Source organism: Phascolarctos cinereus, unplaced genomic scaffold (genome assembly GCF_003287225.1).
Source record: "Phascolarctos cinereus isolate Bilbo 61053 unplaced genomic scaffold, phaCin_HiC Scaffold_5;HRSCAF=322, whole genome shotgun sequence".
In the NCBI taxonomy this organism is placed as follows: domain Eukaryota; kingdom Metazoa; phylum Chordata; class Mammalia; order Diprotodontia; family Phascolarctidae; genus Phascolarctos; species Phascolarctos cinereus.
Window position 1 is genome coordinate 470316348 of NW_027555958.1, and position 23084 is coordinate 470339431.

A 23084-nucleotide genomic window follows, 5' to 3' on the forward strand; every position below is an offset into this window, starting at 1 on the left:
ATGAAGAGGAATATATCTGAAATCTTGGCTTCTTTACCATTCATCGTGTAGCCTTCCAAAGGTTATTTCAAAAAGGAAAAATGATTTTATGGAAAGCAAAATTTGTATATCATCTCTTTAATGCACATTAAGCCAATTACCATCTAGCTCATGAATTCTTCAAATTTCATTTGCATAATTGGTGCCAATTTTCACAAGAGGAATTCACCCTGCTGTGATAAAAGCATGGCTACAGTAAGGATTATTTAGCCAGAAACCAGCATGGACTTCCTGTCTGAGAGATAGGCACCTATGTGGGTCTGCCATTCAGGGTCAGTATCGCACAAACTTTGGGGCTGATTATCAGCACTGATACAGCAAATGCAGAAGCAATCACTCACCTTGGGAGCTTTACACTGAAGGGGAAACTTTTCTTTTAAAATGCCAACACCTACACAAAGCTTTCTTTAACGATGCCCACCTATGCCCAACCATTAGGTCTCTCTCTCCTGAAATAACTTCATATCCATTTTGTATTTGGTAACTTTTTTGCAATGCAGGCTGCCCTGGACCTCACTTCCTGGAAGGCAAGCTATGCTACATTTCCCTCTCCCCCCCAGGGTTCTCTGTACCCTTAAGGGCATTGTGATGTGCCTAGGCTCTCTGCCAATCCCTCTGGCCCTCACAGATGTCATTTCCTCTATTGTAGGAGGGAGGTTCCCTGCACCCCACTTCCATCAGCCACTAAAAGTCAGATTAGCTTTTATTTAGCAATATTTGCGTATCTCAGCAGGTATAATCACAACCATACAAAGTTACTTCCCTAACATGTAGGAGGCATAATCCTTCCCCTACCCTCATATATACCACTTCAATCTATGGGGTGGGAGGAAGATTAGGTTAATAGCTTAGCTTGGTTCCTACAGATCAAGGTACCAGTTCTAAGTCCCAAACCACCTCAGGTTCAGCTCCCAGGCACCCTGACTGGTTTCTCCTGGCTTTCCTGTTGGGCTGACCAGATGTACTACCCCACCTGCCATCCTGCCTCCAGGGTCTCCATGGCTCAAACTCCCAGGTACCATGGAGATTTCCTCCAGCACCTCAAACCAAGAACAAACAATACAGAACAGGAACAAACATAAGCAGACCAATTTCTTGGAGCTGAACTAAAAGAGAGGGAGCAGGGAAAAGCAAGTCTTTCCCTTCTTACCTGTTCACTTCACAGTATTCACATTGGGTGCAGCAGGTAAGAGGTGCTAGAAAGGGCAGAAGAAAGAGGGCGTAAAAGAGAATGTACCTGAAAAGGAGTGAATGACTTAGTCTTACCAGGCTTAAAGACACAGTCAATCAGTCAACGAGGTTACCCCCCACCTACAAGGCAAGAGGACCCAGTGGAACCATGTTGGGCCAATGAGTCATGCTCCGCAAGACCCTTCAAGGCTTTCTCATCCATGCTCATTCTCTCTGCAGATTGCCTCATATTTCATTTATTCGTCTGTGTCTCTGTCCTCTTTCAGTTGGATGTAAGCTCCTTGAGGACAGGGACTGTTTGTCATTTTGTCTTGGTGTCTTCATTGCACAGTACAGTGCCTTGCATATAAGCAGAAACTCAATCATTGTTTTTTAAATTGAATTAAATTGAAATAAGAAAATGACTCAGCAGACTTCATCTTGAGTAAGCTATCACATGAAGAGGAATTATTTTTCCAGGTCCCATAAGAAGGAGTGTGTTCCCGCTTCCTGGTGGTCTTCAGCAGAAGCTCTGGGACTATGTGCTGTTAATATTGTAGAGATAATTTGTGGTTAATCATGAGCTGGACTAGCAATGAAATGACTTCCTATAGTGAGATGTGAAATTTCTATTTGTTGAGAAATCCTATGTAGTAAAAGGAGTCAGAATGGACAAAAAATATCAACCATCCAGCAATCAACCCTTTATTAAGCTCCTTCTACTCTGTGCCTCCATGTAGGTGCTAGGGATACAAAACCAAAAGTGAAATAGCCTCTGCCTTAAAGAAGCTTGTATTCTAAACCTCTAGGCTTGTAATTTTATTCCTCCCTATAGATAAACACCCTCTACCAATTTGAATCGTCATTTGTTCTTCAACTAGAATCTTAAAGAGTGACCTGGGGCAATGACAGGTAGGTTATATTCTAGAAGAGGCTTCCACACACATGGGGGAATTGTGGCAAAGGAAAGTAGGGTTGATCTAGGTAGCTACTGGGTTGTGAACAGGATCATAGGGAGCAGATTGGCACACCCTTCCTAGTAGTAATAAGTTGATCATTATTCTCAGAACTGGAGCAAGCAGTGGAAAGTTTGTCTGGTGGGGAGGTGGGAGTGAATTCAGTGAGGAGGGTAACATGTTGTGGTAGCAGATGGTAGGGTGCCCATGTTGGGTAGTCCTTGAGTCCTTATGGAAAGCCAGAAGAGATATGACATGGTCTGGGACTGGTTAGACATCTTATAATTGATTATAGTTGGATCCCCTTACTAAGATTAAGCCTAGAGACATATTGATCATCTAGTGATTGGTGTCAACCATTGAAAACCTGAATGTTGACATGACCAACAAGATGGAGGACTAGAAATGTTTTACTTTTCCAGAGCTCAACTCTCAAAATTCCTCATCATAAGAATTATGTGCAAAAGTTAAAGTAATTACAGCTCTCTGTAGGACAAGACAACAAGAAGTCTAATGAGAAGCTCCGGAAGGGAATGAAATAATGTTCAAAGGAGTTCAAGAAGCAGCCCACAGTGACATACTTTGCAAACTTGGACCCAAGTCTTCAACAGAAATATGAGTAGCTAATGAAGGAGATGTTTCTGAAGCATTAGTACAAAAAGGACAGTATGTGGTTTAAGTCATGAACAACAGAAACACAAGAAAGTCATATAAATACAGCTATCAAGGAAGCCAAAGTAATGAAATAAATTACTACAGAAAAAAGGGAGGAAACTAGAAAAAGAAGACATATGTGGGGTTAACTGTGAACAAGAGAAACAAAAACAAAATAACAACAGAAGGACCATTAAGAAATTTCTTTCTAGAAGTCCACAAGGAGAAAAGAGTAGAAGTAGGACATAGATGGAAGTGATGGTAGAGAAATGGATCTGAAACAACAGAAACAAAGCTTCCAATTTTTAGCCTTTAGGTAAATCAGTGTTATTTGAAGGACCAAACCACAAAATGGAAGGATGCATAAAAGGGGATAAGGGAGGAAGAAGATGGAAGGGAATGTGTGCTGTCCACCGGTCAAGTAAAAGAGAAAAAAAAAGTGTGTGGGGGGATAATTCCTGCAGTCTCTCAGAAGACAGGCTATGGGAGAATGAGTGATATGGTAAAGGGATGCATTGAAATGAAGAGAAAGAAAAGGAGAAATCTCAACTTATATGTAGGAGAAGGTGCCCCTGGGAAGATGGAAATAATTATAATGAGTATGGCCTTCAGGGATTTAGTGCCCAGAGAGACTACGACATATGAGAGAAGGTTGGGCTTCCACAGACAGCATCCTGCCTCAGAAGATGGGGTATCAGAGAACCCAAACCCATGAGTCTGAGGGCTTGACTTTCCCTTCTAAGAAAATGCTATGTGAGAAGTGATATCTCAGCTAAGGGAGTCAAAAATCTAGTTGGAAGTAAACAAAAATTGGGCACCATATCTTTGCAGGGCTGTTTTTAACAGTGCAGATGATGATATAAAAATCCAGCTATGTGTATCCATGTTAGCAGTGAAGAGGGGCTGAGGTGTGCCTAGCTAATTGTTTCCATGTGATATATTCTGTTATAATCTAGAATTGTGATGGGTGAAAGCTGAAATGACTGAGGAAACATGTTGAGCTTCCAACCACATCAATTTGTTGTGAGGACAGACACACTAAGGAAGCACAGAGACTTAAGAGACTTAGCTTGCTCAGCTAAGCACTGGCCCCTGAATAAACGAGGAGAGATATTTTTATGCAGTAAAAGATAATAAATAGTAGGATATAAACCAGGATACAAAATTAGGTAATCTGATTTCTAATTGGAAGAAAGATTAGGGGCTTTCCAATTGGGGGTGAGTTTTGAGGGTTGGGAGGAGGGGGTGAGCAGGTAGAATTTTCTGGATGTGAAACAGGATGTCACTCAATCCCCACCATTAGCAAGCAGGTGCAATTTACAGGAAAATGAAACTTAGTTTTCAAAATGGAGTCAGTTTTACAAGATAGCTTGGTTCACACAATTTCCACAACTCTCTCAGAACTAAGCAATTTGGGAAACTTGGAGACCAGGAGGTTCCCTGAAATTGCTGAAGCTATAAATGATTTTCTAAATTACCATCTTAGTAGGATGAAAAAGGCCATCTCAGATGCCCCCAACACTTCTCCTAATGGGGGAATCTAATTCGAGGAGTCCAAGCCACTTTTCTCTAGATTGCAGCCCTACTAAGGTCATCAGGGAAGGGTTTGTTGTAGTTGTTCAGTTGTTTCAATCATATCTGAGTCTTTGTGACCCCCATGAGGTTTTCTTGGCAAAGATATTGAAATAGTTTGCCATTTCCCCCTCCAATTCATTTTACAGATGAGGAAAGTGAAGCAAAAAAGTGAAGTTACCTGCCCAGGGTCACACAGCTAGTCAGTGTCTGAGGCTGGATTTGAGTTAAGGTCTTCCCGACTCCAGACCTGGCACTCTGGCATCATGTCTTAACCAAACATATTAGCATGCTATCTTTTCCAGAACCTATTAATCGTATTATCTCTTCCCTATCACTGTCGAAAGAATCACCTGTTCCCAGTCACCCGCTTTCACAATGTAAGTGTCATGCTTGTCTCTTCATTCCTCTCTCACCCCCTCACCCCCGCACCATTGCAGTTGCTTGCCTTGTGGTCTTCCTGTCACAACTTTCTACTCATTCAGCCCATCTTCCAGTCAACTGCTAAAGTGAGCCTTTTCAGTGCATTCGGGACTATGTCACTTCTTTGCTCAATCAATGCCAGTGGCTTCCTACAGCCTCCAGGATTAAACACAAAATCCTCTGTTTGGCGTTCCAAACCCTTCATAATCCGGCTTCTCCCTATCTTTCCAGTGTTCTTGTACCTTCCGTTTTTACCATGCATTATGACATCCAAGGACGCTGGCCTCCTTGCTGCTTCTTGAAGAAGACATGCCATCTCTAAGCCCTAAGCACTTTCTCTGCCTCTTCCCAAGGCGTGAAATATGCTCCCTCATTATCTCCAGTCCTGGCGTTCTTGACTTCCTTCAAATTCTAGCTAAAATGTCATTTACAAGAAGACTTTCCTCATCCCTCTTAATTCTAGTCCCTCTCTCTGTTGGTTATTTCCAATTAATTCTGTTTATTGCTTGTATTTGCATAATTATTTACATGTTGTCTTACCCATCAGATTGTAAGCTCTTTGAGGGTAGGGACTGTCTTTTGCCTTTCTCTTTATGCCCATGGATTAGCACAGTGCTTGGAATATAGGAGATGCTTAATATGTGTTGACCGAGTTATTATTAACTGCCTGATTTAGCCTAGTGTTCTGTGCCCAGTGAGTGTTTTTATTGCTCTCGTGATTCCCCCCAAATCAGCTGAACACGTCACTGGGAACAGAGCTACTTTCATCGGGGACATTTCAGTAACATTCTTGGAATGCGTATGAGCTATCTGAAAGGCTAATCCTCTGGGCTTCTCAGAATACAAGCTTTTTACTCCAAAAGCTAAGATGAATTTCCAAATGTTCTTAGCTTTTACTTCTCTGTTTATTGTTGAATGGTTCCCTTTGTGAGGCTGTATTAATGATGCCATCCCTTGCATTTTGGGAGAATACTGTGCCAGGGGATGCTCTAGGAACTGAGTAAGCACAAGCAATACACAAACTAGGACAAAAGAAATGTGATCTGTTAAATTGAATGTCAGTCCTGACAGCCACTGGATTGAAGTGGGAAAGAGTGTGTTAGTGATATACGATTTTATAAGAGGGCCAGTAGAACAGGACCCATTTTCCAAGGACAAAGATGATAAATGGCTCCATGTGGTTGATCAGAGCATGGGTTCTCTCTCTCTCTTCTATTACCAATTACTCATATGAAGACTCAAATGGCATCCTTATGAAAGTTAGGGCTGATAGGAAAGTGTGAGAGATAGCTAATAAATTAGCTGATGAAAATCAAGCATCTGAACAGATTTTAAGACCGTGTTGGGTTAAAAAAGTAAAATACATTAAGAATAGCTGTCGACTCTTGAGCTTAATATCAGAAAAATTAGACAAAAGCAAGTAGAGGAAATGTGGCTAGAGAGCAGTTCATTTTCAAAGCGACCAACCAAAATTATCGTGGGGATTTGAGAAGATGCAAGTTTGGTGAGTTAGGCTTTCCACGTGGCAGCCAATAAGAAGGAGACAATGCCTGACACCTTTATCATACTTTACAGATTGCTAAATGCTTTCCCCTCAATTATTTTATCAAATAGGTAGTGCAAGTGCTTTTATCCCCATTTTACAGATTATTTAACTGAGACTAAAAATGATGAAGTGCCTTGCCCAAGTCACATAGCTGATAAGTGAACTACCAGGAGGGAGGGCAATTTTTTTGACTCCGAGTCCAAAGTTTCACTAAGTCATTTGGCCAAAAAGGGAAAAAAAAGAGCTAAAGAAATGATTTTTAGGACCCATTATCAGAAGTATAAAATGTTTAGAAAGGCTCAAATGGTCCAACTGTACACTATCTTGACTGCATGTGCAGTATCGCATTCAGGTCTTGGTGGTGTATTGTAGGAGGATCATTAGCAAAAGCTCAGCTCTATCTGGAGGAGGCTGATTTCTTTATTATAAGAGATTTGGGTGAAAGCCTCTCTGCTAAAATTCTTCTCCCTTGCCTCATCTTCACATGGGGGTGACCGCTAGTTTTCGAAGATTGTGAAAGCAGAGCACAGGTTCTGAAAGTCCCTGCCAGTATGCACTCTAAGTCCATTAATGGATGACATGTCAAGGATTGGCCAGTCCAATGTCAGAAATGCTCTTCACCAGCTTTTCTGTTGATTTGTTCTGACCATAACAATTCTTCCAGACTATTTACTAAGTTAGAAATGGGTGGTAATCAACTTCAGGGGAAGAACTGCCCACCCCAATGGAAGGACAGTTGCGACTATAGAATCTCAATGCTAGAATCAGTACAATTGATTTATAGGATTATATATGGATGGCAAGAAAAGTTCACTTTTTTATTAAAACATCATTTTTTTCCCACTGTAATAACTGAGGCTATGTTTAACTGATTATTTTGACTGATTCAACCAGATGAGTCAGTTACAAAATCCTCCAGTCAAGTGGGTTGAAAGAAGCCATTTTCCCCTTTTTTATCTTAATGACTAAGCTAGATGTTGAAAAGCCAACCAGTTAATCCCATTATATTGGCAAATCAGGCCAGGGTGAACTTAGCCAGGTAAAAGCTGGTGAGATCTTGTGCTAGGCACAGTGACTCAACAGGCTTCATTAGTAGGGCTAGAAACTGGCCATATCCTTTCTCTCAGCCCTCCCCTACTTGCTTCTCCATCATACACTTAGTTTTTCTCCCTATTTGTCTTTAGTCAGCTGCTCAGAAGATGAACTTCAAGTGATAGCAACAGAAACAGTGGGAGGGATTTTGAGTGGGTGAATCTGTGGAGGGAAAAGATTTGGGTATGCATATGTGTGCCTAGAATACTTTTAGACACAGAATTATATGTATGCATGCATTGTGTGTGTATATACAGAGACACACACATATGTGTGTATGTCTCACAAATTTGTTGTTGTTGTTCAATTGTGACCAACTCTTCATAACCTCATTTTAGGGTTTTCTTGGCAAAGATACTGGAGTGATTTGCCATTTCCTTCCCCAGCTCCTTTTTACAGATGAGGAACTGAGTCAAACAGGGTTAAGTGACTTGCTCAGGGTCACACAGCTAATAAGTGTCTGAGGCCAGATGTGAACTCACAAAGATGAGTCTTCCTAATTTCAAGCCTAGTAGTCTATCCACTGTGCTACCCAGCCATCCATATCTTACAAATACTTAAAGATAAATGGGTCTCTTCTTACCCAATCCCACCTTTTTTCACTCATTGCCTTTATAATATTTAAATGATCGTTATCCTAAGTCTCACTAATATTTCATTAGTTGGGGTTCCAAAGCAAGGCCATATTTCTCCATTAGGTTTCTAAGGGTACCTCTGAAAGCTGAGGGGATATTTTTCTCTAATGCTATTTTCTCAAATCCCACTGCAGAGGCTGGCTGGGCCAGGATGACATGTTGCCCAGGGGGTTAGTTCCTTGAGGGGACCTATTGGGGATATATGTCCCAGATATTATCACTAAACATTGTTTGCTTGCAAGCAGAAAAGGGGGACAAGAACATAGGGGGAGAAAATGCTAACACATGCTGGAATCAGTGCCTTAGTGGCTGGGCAGATAACAAAAGAGAAAAAGAAGAAGAAGAACAAAAGAGAAAAAGAAGAAGAAGAAAAAAAGAACTAGGAATCAGCCCTCATCTTGAATCTTGAAACAGTTGTCTAGTCTGGGTGTCAGCTGCTTCTGGGTCCACGCTAGATAAATCTTGAGGTCCCTGAAGAGTTCTGCCATCCACTGAAAAGCAGGAGCTTTTTTCAGATGATCTGGGCGTCCACACACACAAGGTTGGCAGCTGTGGGAGTAATCACAAGGACCTGGTAGGGCCCTTAGAAGATGTATGGGTTGACAATCATGATAAAGCTCCTTGTATCAATCTTTGGATCTGAGTTTCTGGTCAGCATAGCATAGGTCCTTAGTTAAGGGTTTCTAAACAGTGCATAGAGATGGTCTACGTTCTCAGCCATTCAGGGTTAGGTTCAAAGAATGCAACCAAGTTTTTTTTTTTCCTCACAAGTCTCATAATTGCATAATTAAATTGTCAGGTACAGAGCAAACTACTTAGAGATCTCACCATGGACTAGCTCTGGGAAGGAAGATTTATATGTCGCCAATGTAATCAATAAAACTGAAGAATAAACATCTTGGAACAAAAGAGCAAAACAACACAATGGTAATCACCAGTATTAACTAACAGCCAATATCCTTGTATTCTGGTAACCCCTTCTCAATATTCATTTAACTGGGGGCAGCTAGATGGCACAGTGGATAGAGCACCGGCCCTGAAGTCGGGGGACCTGAGTTCAAATCTGCCCTCAGACCAAACACTTGACATTTGCTAGCTGTGTGACCCTGGGCAAGTCACTTAATCCCAATTGCCTAAAAAAAGTATGCATATACCCATTTAACCAGCACATTTTGAGTCTCAGATGTCTCATGTAATTATCTGGTCCCTAGACATCTTTTCTTGGAAAATAAGCTTTGTTCTCAGAACAGCTCTGAAAAGGGCCCTACTTCTCTGGTTCCAAATCCAGAGGTTCCTACATAATTCTATAGTAATATTTAAAATTGGTTCTCCAATTTTGATACTTTATAAAATTTCAGTTTATATACCATTTGCTCTTTCTATCCTTACCTACATCCTGTACCTAATATAAGAATCTCTTTAAAAAGATTATGAGCTACTTTTCTATTTCTTAGCCAGCACCAGATAGGTTTCATGATCATTGCCTCATAGTGTAGTTTGGGATCTGATACTGCTAAACCTCCTTCCTTTACATTTTTTATTAGTTCCTTTGACAGTTTTGACTCTCTTTCTTCGTATTTATTATATCAGCCCTGTCTACCAATTAATAACTTATATTTCTCTAATTATTTACATCTTCTATAGTTCCTGGGATTGTTTTGGCAGATGTATTTCCAGGTATTTTATACCATCTGAAGTTATTTTAAATGGGGTATCTCTTACTATCTCTTCTTGTAGGGTTTTGTTTGTGATATATAGGAATGCTAATTCATCAGAATGTCTGAAAAAAAGAGATAGTTTTATTACCTCAGTCCCTATTTTGATTCCTTCTATTTCTTTTTCTTCTCTTATTGCTATTTCAAGGATTCCCAATACAATATTGAATAACACTGATGATAGTAGTTATCACTCTTTCACACATGATCTTACTAGGAAAGCTTCTAGCTTATCTCCCATTACAAATAATGCTTGCTGATAGTTTTAGATAAATATGCTTTTCATTAATTTAAGAAAAAAATTATACCTATATTTTCAATTTTTTAGTAGAAACGAGTTGTACTTTATCAAAAGCTTTTTTCTGCATCTGTTATATGATTTTATTTTCTTTTTTATTGATACATTATGTTAATAATTTTCTTAATGTTAAACTATCCCTGTGCTCCTGGTATAAATCCCGCTTGGTTACATATATAATCTTTGCAATATATTGTTGTAATCTTTTAGCTAGTATTTTATTCAGGATTTTTGCATCCATATTCATTAATGAAATTAGTCTATAATTTTCTTTTTCTATTTTTACCCTTCCTGGGTTTAGGTATCAGTATCATATTTGTTTCATAAAAGGAGTTTGGTAGGATCCCTTCTTTGCTTATTATTCCAAATAATTTATTTAATATTGGAATTAGTTGATATTTAAATGCTTGACAGAATTTACTTGTAAATCCATTTTATCCTAGTGCTTTTTTTTTCTAAGGAAGTTCATTTATTGTCAATTCTGCCTTTTAAAATTATCAGACAGTTACTTTAAAAAGTGGGGAAATAATATTACTTTCATTGCCATTATCAACACAATTTATGTGCAACTTCCTTAATTAATAAATCCTTAATCCAATTTTGAGAACTTATTGCTAAAACATACTTGAAGCTTGAATTTCCATGACAGAAAAATTTTGGAAGTCAGTTTTACACACACACACACACACACACACACACACACACACACACACACGCATACATATACACACATACATATATGTTTACAACATGTATGTATGTGTTCATGTATACATGTATGTATATACATATCTGTATGCATATATATGTGTGTGCATGTATATATATATCTGTGTATATATGTATGTGCATGTATATACATATCTGTGTGTATGTTTATATGTATGTATATATATATGTGTATATGTATGCAATATATACATACATACATACATATATATATATACATACATATAAACATACACACAGATATGTATATACATGCACATACATATATACACAGATATATATATACATGCACATACATATATATATATATGCATACAGATATGTATATACATACATGTATATATATCTGTGTATATATGTATGTGCATGTATATACATATCTGTGTGTATGTTTATATGTATGTATATATATGTGTATATGTATGCAATATATACATACATACATACATACATACATATATATTTCTTAGAGAAAACAGTCTAATCCTGTTGCTTTTCTCAAAATTTACTATTCTATTTAAATAGAAAACTTTCACATTACATCTTTGTCTTATTACTCTGTTTAATCATTTCCCCCTTAAGAGGATATTGTCCATATATTATAATTTTACGACAAATATAGGTTAAAATTGTAAGATGTTCGTGCTTGCATCCTATTATCATAACTAAGAGATGTTACAACATCAATATATTATTTGATATGTTTAGTTTTGTACTCACGAAACTTCTTGATTATAGAAATGTGCTATAAATGGAAAAAGACGGCAATAGTTATAATGGTATATATCATAACAGAAGGACAAACTCACTTAGCTCTGTTTGATTCCAGACATGAGTGATATCTCACAGCCAGTCATGTAGTCCCAGGGTATCAGAGGCAAGGCTCAAGATTAACCAGGTGGGAAAATTTCCTTTTCAGAAAGGAAATAGCATAATGGAGAAATAGAACCAGGAGGGTCCTACCTTAGCTGTGCCCAGATCATCCCCAAAGCACCTCCTAGGCACAGACAACCACCTTTACCTGTTCCCAGACTGCAGCACATGCTATTTTCTGCTATTGGCTTCATGACAATTCAGACCACTATCCTAGTGATCAAAGCTCAAAATAATAGTAAATTACAGTCTGAGGAATTTTTACTTAAATAGCAGAATTCCACTAACCACAACTTAGGGCTTGAATATCTTTCCTGATGTTTCTTTAACAGCTAACATTTCATCTGTTTTTTACCTATAAATCAAAACTACCCATATTTGGGAGCTTTAGACATACAGCAAATACCTCATATTTGACTGATCATTGATATGTTGAAAGCACATCTTTAAACCACTCTATACACTTTCGTACTAGCCAAGAATTTCCAAATGAAAATTCACTATTATAATTATTATTATTATCATCTATTTTATAACAAATATATCTCATTATATATTTAATAGTTTTCAAATATCTATATTATCACAACCTTTTAAAAGTCCAATTCATAATCTAACAGCATCCAGATTAAAAGGGAAGTTTTGTCCAACAACATTTCTGTTACAATGGTCTCTCAACCTTCACAATATAAGATAATTTAGAAATGCAATAACACAAACAACATCATGAGACAATACTTCAGATGACATCAATTGCATTTCCAAATTATCACATGTAAAAATCACTAATCTTATTACCTTTAGCATTTTCCAATCGTTTTAGAGTTTCAGGCATGAAACAATTACATTTGATTTAAGAAATAATAATAATATAATGCTTAGCATATGTCAGTTGATGTGTTAAGCACTTTACAGTCATTATATTATTTTGATCTCACACCAATACTGGGAGATGGCTACAATTATTTTTCTCTTTATAGATCAGGAAACTGGGGTAAACAGAGATAAGATAACTTGACTAAGATTATGCAGCTAATAACTTTCTGCAACAGGAAGAGAAGGGTGGGTCACCACGGGCAGAGGCTGTCTCCACCCGCCTCGTACTGCCATGCCAGGTGTTGCCAGGCACACCAAGACCTTCCCAGGCAGTAGCTGGGCAGGGCCTACCAAGGGCTGAGCCTTCACTGAAGACATTGACTGGGCTTTGGAAGGTACAGCAGAGGACTTTGGCTACAGAATGGGAATTCCAGGGACTGGTATGGCTGGTGCCAGGACCTTTCCATTGATGGTAGTTCCTGGTGGCAAGGCAAAGCAGATGTTGGCTGTAGGGCCTGACCACCCTTCCCCCGATAGCTATAGCTCTGGGGCCAGGCACTGCTGGGGCAGGGTGGGCAAGGTGTACTGCACCTGGGTGATGCCCTCAGGTTTGCCTAGAGGAGCAGACTGCAGGATGCCCAGGGGCACAGGGCCATTGGGACCACTAGAAGTGGGGGGCCCACTGCAACTGCTACCCTACTCCCCTCCACCAGGTGGGATGGAGGGACAGAATGTAGTTCAAGTTTCCCTAAATTTTTTTTTTCTGGCATTTTTCCCACACTTGCATTTGAGAATCTGATCTGAGATGAAACCGATTAACAGGGAGAGGGTCTTTTGAACTGGAGGAGTTATAAGGGATCTCTGGTTTAAACAATCTTTTCTCTTTTCATGGTTAGAAATGTTAAGGAAGTAATCAAACTACCAAAAATATTTTATAGAGCTAGGAAAAAAAAACAAAAACAAAATTCATCTGGAAGAACAAAAAGTCCAGAACGGATGAAAAGAAATGCAAGGGAAGGTGGCCTAGCTGTTCCAGATCTTAAATTGTATTATAAAGCAGCAATCATCAAAACTACTTGGTACTGGCTAAGAAATACAGTGGTGGATCAGTGGAATAGGTTAGGTATGCAAGCCACAATAGTCAGTGAATATCTTAATCTACTATTTGATAAATCCAAATATTCCAATTTCTAGGATAAGAACTCAATATTTGACAAAAACTGCTGGGAAAACTAGAAAAGAGTATGGCAGAAACTGGGCATAGACCAACATCTTATACTCTATATCAAAACAAAGTCAAAAATGAGTACATGATTTAGATATAAAGGCTGGTACTATAAGCAAACTATAAGTGAGGAATAGTTGACCCTTCAGATCTATGGAGAAGGAAAGAATTAATAACAAAACAAGAGATAGAGAACATTATGAAATTGAAAATGGATAATTTTGATTACATTAAATTGAAAATTTTTTGCACAAATAAAGCCAATACATCCAAGATTAGGAGGGAAGCAGAAAACTGGGAAAGAATTTTTACAACCAACGTCTCTGATAAAGGCCTCATTTCTTAAATATATAGATAACTGAATCAAATTTATAAGAATACAAGTCATTCTCCAATTGATAAATGATCAAAGGATATGAACAGGCAGTTTTCAGAGGAAGAAACTAAAGCTATCTATAGTCATATGAAAAAAAATGTTCTAAAGAAATGTGAATCAAAACAACTTTGAGGTACCACATCACACCTATCAGGTTGGCTAAACAGGACCATGATAAATGTTGGAGAAGATGTGAGAAAATTGGAACACTAATACATTGTTGGTGGAGTTGCAAAATGATCTAACCATGTTGGAGAGCCATTCGGAACTATGGCCAAAGGGTTAGAAAATTGTGCATGCCCTTTGACCCAGCACTACCACTTCTAGTGCTGTATCCCAAAGAGATCATAAAAACAGGAAAAGGATCCACATGAACAAAAATATTTATAGTGGCTTTTTTTTTCTTGTGGCAAAGGATTGGAAATTGAGGGGATACCCATCCATTGGGGAATGGCTGAAAAAGTTGTGGTATATGAATGTAATGGAATATAATGAAATACTAATGTGCTATAAGAAATGATGAGCAGACTGGCTTCAAACAAACCTGGAAAGACTTGCATGAACTGATGCAGAGTGAAATGAGCAGAACCAGGAGAATATTGTACAAAGTAACAGCCACATTATGGTATGGCTGACTTTGATAGACTTGGCTCTTGACAACAATGCAAGAATCTAAGACAACTCCAAGAGACTCAGTATGGAAATTGATATCCACACCCAGAGAAAGAACTACGGAGTCTGAATGCAGGTGGAAGTGCAGTATTTGCTCTCTTTTTCCTTTGCTGTCTTGTTTTATTGCTTCATTTTTGTGGTCCCTCACATTAGTTCTAAATATGCTTTACATCATGACTAATGGGAAAATATGCTTAACATGAACGTATATGTAGAGCCTATATCAGATTGTACACCATCTTGGTGGGGGATAAGTGGGAGGGTGAGAAAATTTAAAGCTCAAAATCTTATGGAAGTGAATGTTGAGAACTAAAAATAAATTAATCATCAAAAAAAAAAAAAGAAATGTCAAGGAAGGATTAACACAAGGTTGCTATAAGGTGCAAACCATTTGTCTATTTTTTTCTTACCTCTGAGATTACTTCCAAACTAGCTGCTTTCCTTCATTGCCCTATAACAATAAAGCTACCAATCTTTCCATTTACATTTAACTTTTATGAAATTTAATTCTTATTTTTCCTTAAAACAAATTTTATGGAGTGGTACCCCCAAACTTACTAAGGTATTTCAGAAGGGAATCGGTTCCTAGAATTACCCTAAAGTCTCAGCAGTTTTCTCTGGCAATCTTAACATGATTAATCTCCAAACATCTTATCCACCAAGATAAGCAGTTATACAAACTTTGATTATCTGACTTTTCTTTTCTGTAACTCCATCATAGCCAAAGATGATGAATGAAAATACAAGTGTCTCTGCAGGTTTTTTTTTTTCTTGTAATCTAATCTCCTATAGAAAGCCTAAAATGGGAGTTAGTCCTGCTTACTGCAACAGTTGCTTCAGCTATGAAAGTTTGTTAATCTTTGCCAGTATTGTAAACTCTCTGACTAGAGGTCTTAGAATTTTTTCTTCTCCTGGCTGGCTCCATTTTAAATCTTTCAAGGAAACAGAATCTAGATCATAATACAAACAGGACGCACCTTTTTTTTTTTTTTTATAATCCAAGCAAAGGCATTTATTGAGAGTGATACCTCTCAGGAAGCAGTCTGGGTTCCAAGAGAACCAGCAGTTTAGTGAGACAACAAGGTAATTTTATAGTGTAATGATGCTGATTATGCAATAGAAATTATGAATACTAAAAAAAGCAGAAGAGGTTTGTCAAGGTATTAGGTAATGGAGGAGGGGTCCTAGCCTTGGTAAAATTGTGCATGCTATTATCCACAGTGCATACAAAAAAAAAACATTTGAGGGGTATATATGTATGATAGTGATATTATAATAAGCCTCTCTATGTCATAAGTTCACCTAAAGGACAGATTTTTCTATTACTGCATAGGTGCCTACTTAGGGAAAGTCCCTTCTATTGTTTTGGAGTCCACATCCTGCTCAGGTATCCAGGTGGTGTTACTTTCTGATTGGCTGGATTTCTGACTGGCTGACTATTGTGATCCTATCTGAAATTATATGGACATGGTTGTGGTTGAGTGGATGGACACAGTTGCTGTTTCTATGAGAAATATGAGAAATGGGTCTGGGGGCAGTGGCTAGCTAGAGGCAATGGCTGGAATTCCATCACATGGACATGCCTGCTGTTCTAGTGAGATGATGAGGCATATATGAAGAAGTTAGGACATTGATTTGGGGTGGGGCTAGGTAGGGGCAGTGGGTCTGTTGTTCAGTGAGGTCTATGATTGGGTCTGTGGTGTGGTTAAAGCCAGATTGTGTGGGTAAATCAATTGGGACATTCCAGCTGTTCACTGAAGCCCATAAGGAAGTTAGAATATTGGGGCTGGAGGCAGCTTTATTAGGATTCCATCATCCCAAGGTTCTGCCCTAGATTCTTCCTCTTATTAAACTCACTCTTTTGGAAGTGATGTGAGCTCTCATGTGTTCAACTATTATCTCTATGTATATAATTCCAAGATATATATATCTAGTCTAATTTATCTCTTAAGTGACAGTGAAGTTTCATAAACTGTCTGGATTACTTATCTAACTCAATGTCCTATATGTATATATAACATACCACAATCTGTTCAGCCATTCCCCAATTGATAGGCATGCCCTCAATTTCTCATTCTTTACCCCCAGAAATGAGCTGCTATAAAAATTTTTGTACATATAGGTCCTTTTTCTTTTTTCTTAATCTCCTTTGGGAAACAGACTAGTAGTGATATTGCTAGGTCAAAGGGTATACCTAGTTTTATAGACCTTTGGACATAATTCCAAATTGCTCTACAGAATAGTTAAATCACTTCACAACTTCTTCAGCAGTGCATTAATGTCTCAGTTTTCCCACATCCAATCCAACATTTATCATTTACCTTTTCTGTCCTATTAGCCAATCTAATAGGTAGGAGGTAGTCCTTGGAATTGTTTCAATTTGCATTTCTCTCATCAATAATGATAATATTTTTATATGGCTATAGATAGCTTTGATTACTTAATCTGAAAACTGATTATACCTTTTCATCATGTATCAATTGGGGAATGGCTCTTATTTTTTTTTTATAAATTTGAATCTGTTCTCTATATGTTTGAGAAATGAGGCCTTTAATCAGAGAAACTTGCTTCAGATTTTTTTCCAGTTATTATTGCTAACTGTATTCCCCTTCATCCCATTCTCTACCTCCATTTATTTTATTCTCTTTCTCTGTCCTTTTACACTGTCCCTCCTCAAAAGCGTTTTGTTTCTGACCAACACCTCCACCAATCTTCCCTCCCTTCTTTCATCCCCTACTTCTTTTTTCCTTTCCCCTCTTACTTTCCTGTAGGGTAAGACAGACTTCTATACCTGATTGAGTGAGTATGTTATTCCCTCTTTGAGCCAATTCTGATGAAAGTAAGGTTCACTCACTCCCCCTCCCCTCCTCCCTGTCCCCCTCCACTAAAAAAAAAAAACAAACTTTTTTTTCCTGCCCCTTTTATGTGAGATAATTTACCTCATTCTACCTCTCCCTTTCTCTTTCTCCCGGTACATTCCTCTCTCACCCCTTCATTTTATTTTTTAGATATCATATTGAACACACACCTGTGCCTTCTCTCTATATATACTCCTCTTAACTAACCTAAAAATGAGAAAGGATTTATGAGTTACAAATATATGACACAGACATTTTACATTTTACAAAGACACAGATACAGACAAAATGACAAGACAGATACAAACAGCAGGCTAGCCCACAACACAAACATGACACAGATGATTAACAAAGTACACAATTTTGGTTTGGCTGAGGCATGCAAGTGACCAAACACCATGCTCAACCAAGGCAGAGGCAAATGCCTTACCAAATGAGGGGGAAGGGTATCAGACTCAAGAGAAATAACACTTTAGTGGTGCTTAATCCATTTCTACTGGTACCAGAGAGTCCAATGACCAGGTTCCATGTTCATCTCATTTCTGACACCAATTAATGTCAACCAGACTGGGACCAACCTTTAACCTGTGGGTGGGTGGAGCTAAACAAAGCAGGCCGGAGACAGTAGTCAGGAATCAAGTAGGAGTTTAATTTCAAAGTGAGGGAAATGGCTTGCGAGGACACATGTGCCAGAGCCCCATTCCTAGTGGACCCACTTTGGTTTGGGGAGATCTCAATACTTATACAAATGACTATGCAGTGAGCTGTGGCCCTGACAATAAGTTGTAACAGCAATAATGTGACAAGTTTGATTCATTGCAGGGCTTCATGACCAGAAACAATTCTGGGATTTTGCTGTGGCTTAGACCATCCAGAGGGTGAATGCAAAGGACGGTTGTTATGCCAAGCTCAGGGCACAGCCTACTTGTTGTGCCCTAGATCTGAAAACTGGAGTGTCTCCTAACATCTTGATAATAGTCATCAGTGACCTCATCCTTGCCAAACCCAATGGGTTTTTCTGAGTCTATGTCGCTTTCTCTCCCTGTCTCTGTCTCTGCCTCTCTCTGTCTCTGTCTCTGTCTCTCTGTCTCTGTCTCTCTGTCTCTCTGTCTCTCTCTCTCTCTCTCTCTCTCTCTCTCTCTCTCTCTCTCTCTCTCTCTCTCTCTCTGTCTTTCTCTAGTCCTGCTACATATTTCTCATGGGAACTTCAAAGTCAACCTATTCAAAACCTGTATTATAAGGAAGGCTGAGCACTGCAGAATCAATGTTTTCAAATTGTGGTGCTGGAGAAGACTGTTGAGAGTCCCTTGAACAGCAAATAGGTCAAATAAGTCAATACTTAAATTAATTTAGATTTTTCACTGGAAGGTCAAATACAGAAGCTGAAGCTTAGATACTTTGGCCATATAATGAGAAGATGGGGCGGATTGGAAAAGACCCTGATGTTGGACAAGATTGAAGGCAAAAGAAGGGGATGACAGAGGATGAGATGGATAGAGTGTCATGGAAACAATGAGCATGAACTTGGATAGACTTGAAGAGATGGTGGAAGATAGAAGGGCCTATTGTGCTATGATCCATGGAGTCATGAAGGGACAGAAACACTAAAGGATTGAACAGGACTGTGACAGGACTAATGGGCAGGGCCTGAGAGTGGGGTGGGCCTGGGGGAGTCTGCAGGCCCTTCCCCAGGGAGGCAGCTATTCTTTGTTCTGGATCTCAGTGCCCTGGGCCATAGCCCCAGGCTCCAGGGAGAATACAATGGATTTTCAGATATGGCACTGCTCTAAACCCCTAAGATGATCAAAGAACCCAATGTTCTAAAAAGAGAGAGTGACTAAAAGTGTGATTTCATTTGTATGAGGATATTAAGATGAAAATCTTTCTACAAATTCAGGCCAACACTTTCTTCTTGTTTTATAGTTGTATATAGTATAATATAGTCACTATATTATACATAATTGTCATATCAAGAGTTGCCTAAAGCAGAAGTGTCAAACAAGCAGTCCATAGCACTCCCTAGGCCTGAAACAGATTAAAATGTAATTGGGAAAAATTTAACAAAAGAAATATGAATACAATAATACACTGTAAAATAAAGTCAACATGCCAACCTCACAGATCCTTATGTACAAATTGGTAGCCCCACTTTCTATTTTAGTTTGATCCCCTCCCACTCCCCCCACCCCAGCTATGATGGAGGGCCCAGGGAGGTTTAGTGACTTGCCCAGGATCATAGATGCCATAATTCACAAAGGCAGAACTTGAACTCAGATCTTTCTGGCTTTAAGGGGAGCTTTCTGTCCACCATGCCAAGTTTCCTCCATAGTCCACTAAATGCCACTGGAAAATGTCAAATATAAAATACTTATGAAATATATCAGCTAACCAAATTTATATATTTCATTTCCAGAGAGGTTTTAGAAATATAAGCTAATTAAATTTTACAAAAGACAATTCATTTTCAACAAATCCAGTACATGGTCAAAACTAGTGGTGGGGAACCACAGAGGGAAAAAAGCCAACATCCCTGCCACATACGAAAACAATGGCAATATTTGCATTTTTCCTCTTAGTAGGGTTTGTGCCATCCAAGCCTTTCATACTTGGATTATTTCTTGAAGAAAGTTCACTGAAATGTTCTAAAGCACAGGGGTCCATTCTAAGTAGGTGAGACTATCTTCTGTGATTCCCGTAATCATCTCTAAAAGGGAATGTTTTAGAAATGACTGCCACTAGCCCGATTTGGAATTTAAAATCATGTGGTATTGGTATTGACATCAGGGCACAGCACGTCATTGTCCTTTGTCTTGTCACATCAGATGCTCTGATGATTTGCTTATGGTCAATATCTAAGTCATTCTCACGACTCATTCCAGATTGGTCCCAATAATCTGATGGAACAGCTTTATTGACAGCCTACAAAATGTGGCCAGTTTTTCAGCTCTGATTGATTTTTATTCAAAAAAATAAAGAACTGTGTGTTTGGATTCAAACAATAAAGATTTATAAATCCTAGGTTAAAAAAATACAATTCACCTTGATAGTTAATCAGGGTCTATTGTCTCAGGGTTGTCACTTGCTGTTACTATTTGAATGCATGGGGCCATCTAATTTTTTATTGTGTATTTATTTACTTTGTAAGGGGCAGGAGGTGGGATAGACCTTTGCTTTTATCAGCATAAGGAACTCCTGTTTGGGAAACTTCATGCACTGTTACAGAGTGGTTACCTGGCCTGCAGCCAATAGTCTTAGAGAGTTGGGGTATAGAGGAAAAGTATTTTGGTTAGGGACCCACGGGCAGCTTGTGTCAAAGACCAGATTTGAACCGGGATCATTCAGACTCTTATGCCAAGCTTCTGTGTAATCTGCCATGTTGCCTCACTTGGTGGCATTTTATTGGAGGCAAGGAATAAAATCAAACAAACAAATTTAAAAAAAAAACCACTTTTCAGTTGTTTCTTGTTCCTGTCCCCAACTCCATGCATTCACTGTCACTTTATGGCTTCTGTAGGGTATTAAAAAAATCAGAATTCAAAGGTTTTGAATTGATCAAACACAAATCTTGACACATAAATGTGTGTAGATTTTAATTGAAGTTTTATTAAAGACACCATGTGATAATTTCCTAAATATCCCTCCACACAAACTGGTCCCTTTGTAAAAAATAAAACAAAATAAAATAAAATAAAGAGAAAAACTATTTAAAAAAAAGGTTGAAGGGAGTGGAGCTGACATGGCAGAGTAAAAGCAGTGACCTGCTTGAGCTCTCCTTCAAACCCTTCCAAATACTTGTACAAATGGCTCTAAATAATTCTAGAGTAGCAGAACACACAAAATGAGAGAGTGAAAAAAATTTCCAGCCCAAGACAACCTAGATGGTTGATTGGAAAGGTCAGTTGTACTGGGATGGGAGAGGAGCACAGTTCAGCATGTGGCATGTAGGCAAAGACCAAGCCTCAGTGAACCTGGAGCAGTACTCAGGGGTCAAATCAAAGAGAGCTGTAGTGGCTTCCAGACTTCTCAATCCACAAACACCAAAGACAACTGAGAAGGTCAGTATGAAAGGTCTGGAACAAGGTGAGGGAGGAATTCAGTCCAGCCCCCGTCCTGGCACAGCCCAAGCCAGCTGCTGCTTCTGGAACTCAGCTCACAGACACAGGTAGAGATTGAGTGGTGATCACAGAGGGATTGTAGGGATATATTTGCTGGTGCTGAGGCAGGATTCTCTTCTTTTTTCCATGCTTGGATATGGGTCACAGCTCTGGGTGGTGGTACTGGACAAGGAGAAGCACTGGCATGGTGCAGCTTGTGGTGGTGGTGGGGGAGAGAGAATCCTTCTCACAGTTCCAAGGTAGAAAAGAGTTCTTGTGATCTCTCATAGACCACAGCCCAGGTCACCTTGGAAGAATGGAAAATTTACAGGTCTCTAGAAGTATCTCTGAAAGCAGCTGCACAAACCCCACCAAGCTTGGGACAGTACATTCTCCACACTGGAAGCAGATCCCTACCTTAGCAAAGAGTTTAAAACTCAAGTAATTGACTGGGAAAATGAGCAAACAGTGCAAAACAGTCAGACCATAGAATCTTACTTTGATGACAAAGAAGATCAAAACATACAGCTAGAAAACAAAAAAGTCAAAGGTCTTACATCCAAAGCCTCCAAGAAAAATATGAATTAGTCCCAGGCCATGAAAGAGCTCAGAAAGGAATTTGAGAAGCAAGTAAGAGAAGCAGAGGAAAAACTGGGAAGAGAAATAAGAGTGATGCAAGAAAATCATGAAAAACAAGTCAACAGCTTGCTTAAGGAGACCCAAAAAATACTGAAGAAAATAACATCTTTAAAAAAAGACTAATATAAATGGCAGAAGAGGTCTGAAAAGTCAATGAAGAGAAAAACGCCTTAAAAAGCAGAATTGGCCAGATGGAAAAAAAAAGTCCAAAAGCTTACTGAAGAAAATGCTTCCTTAAAAATTAGAATGGAGGGCACTTGGTGTTTAATAAAGGCTTATCATCTGACTGACTAAGGAGGTTCTGCTTCCAGGAGCTTCCAGGAGCCAAGATGGTGCAATGAAAAGGTAGTTGCTCTCACTCCCCCCTATCAACCTCTGAAAACCCAGAAAATATCACCCCAGAAAAAATACCCTGGAACACCTGAACTAGAAGAAAGATGGGGGCAGCAGTGCAGCAGCCCAGCAAATGGGTCTCCCAGTGCCTCAGCAAAAATAAGGGAGGCAGGACTACAAGGGGCCTCAGGCGGATAAGTACCCTGTGACATTCATCTGAAAGGAGGTGAAGAAAACAAACTAAAGGCTTCCTAAAGCCCTGGCCTTGCTGATTCTAACCCAACACCAGGTGAGCTGTAGGAGCCCTGCAGCCTCCAATTGTGAAGAAATCCTGAAGCCCAGGTGGTAGAGCAGGCAAACACCAACACT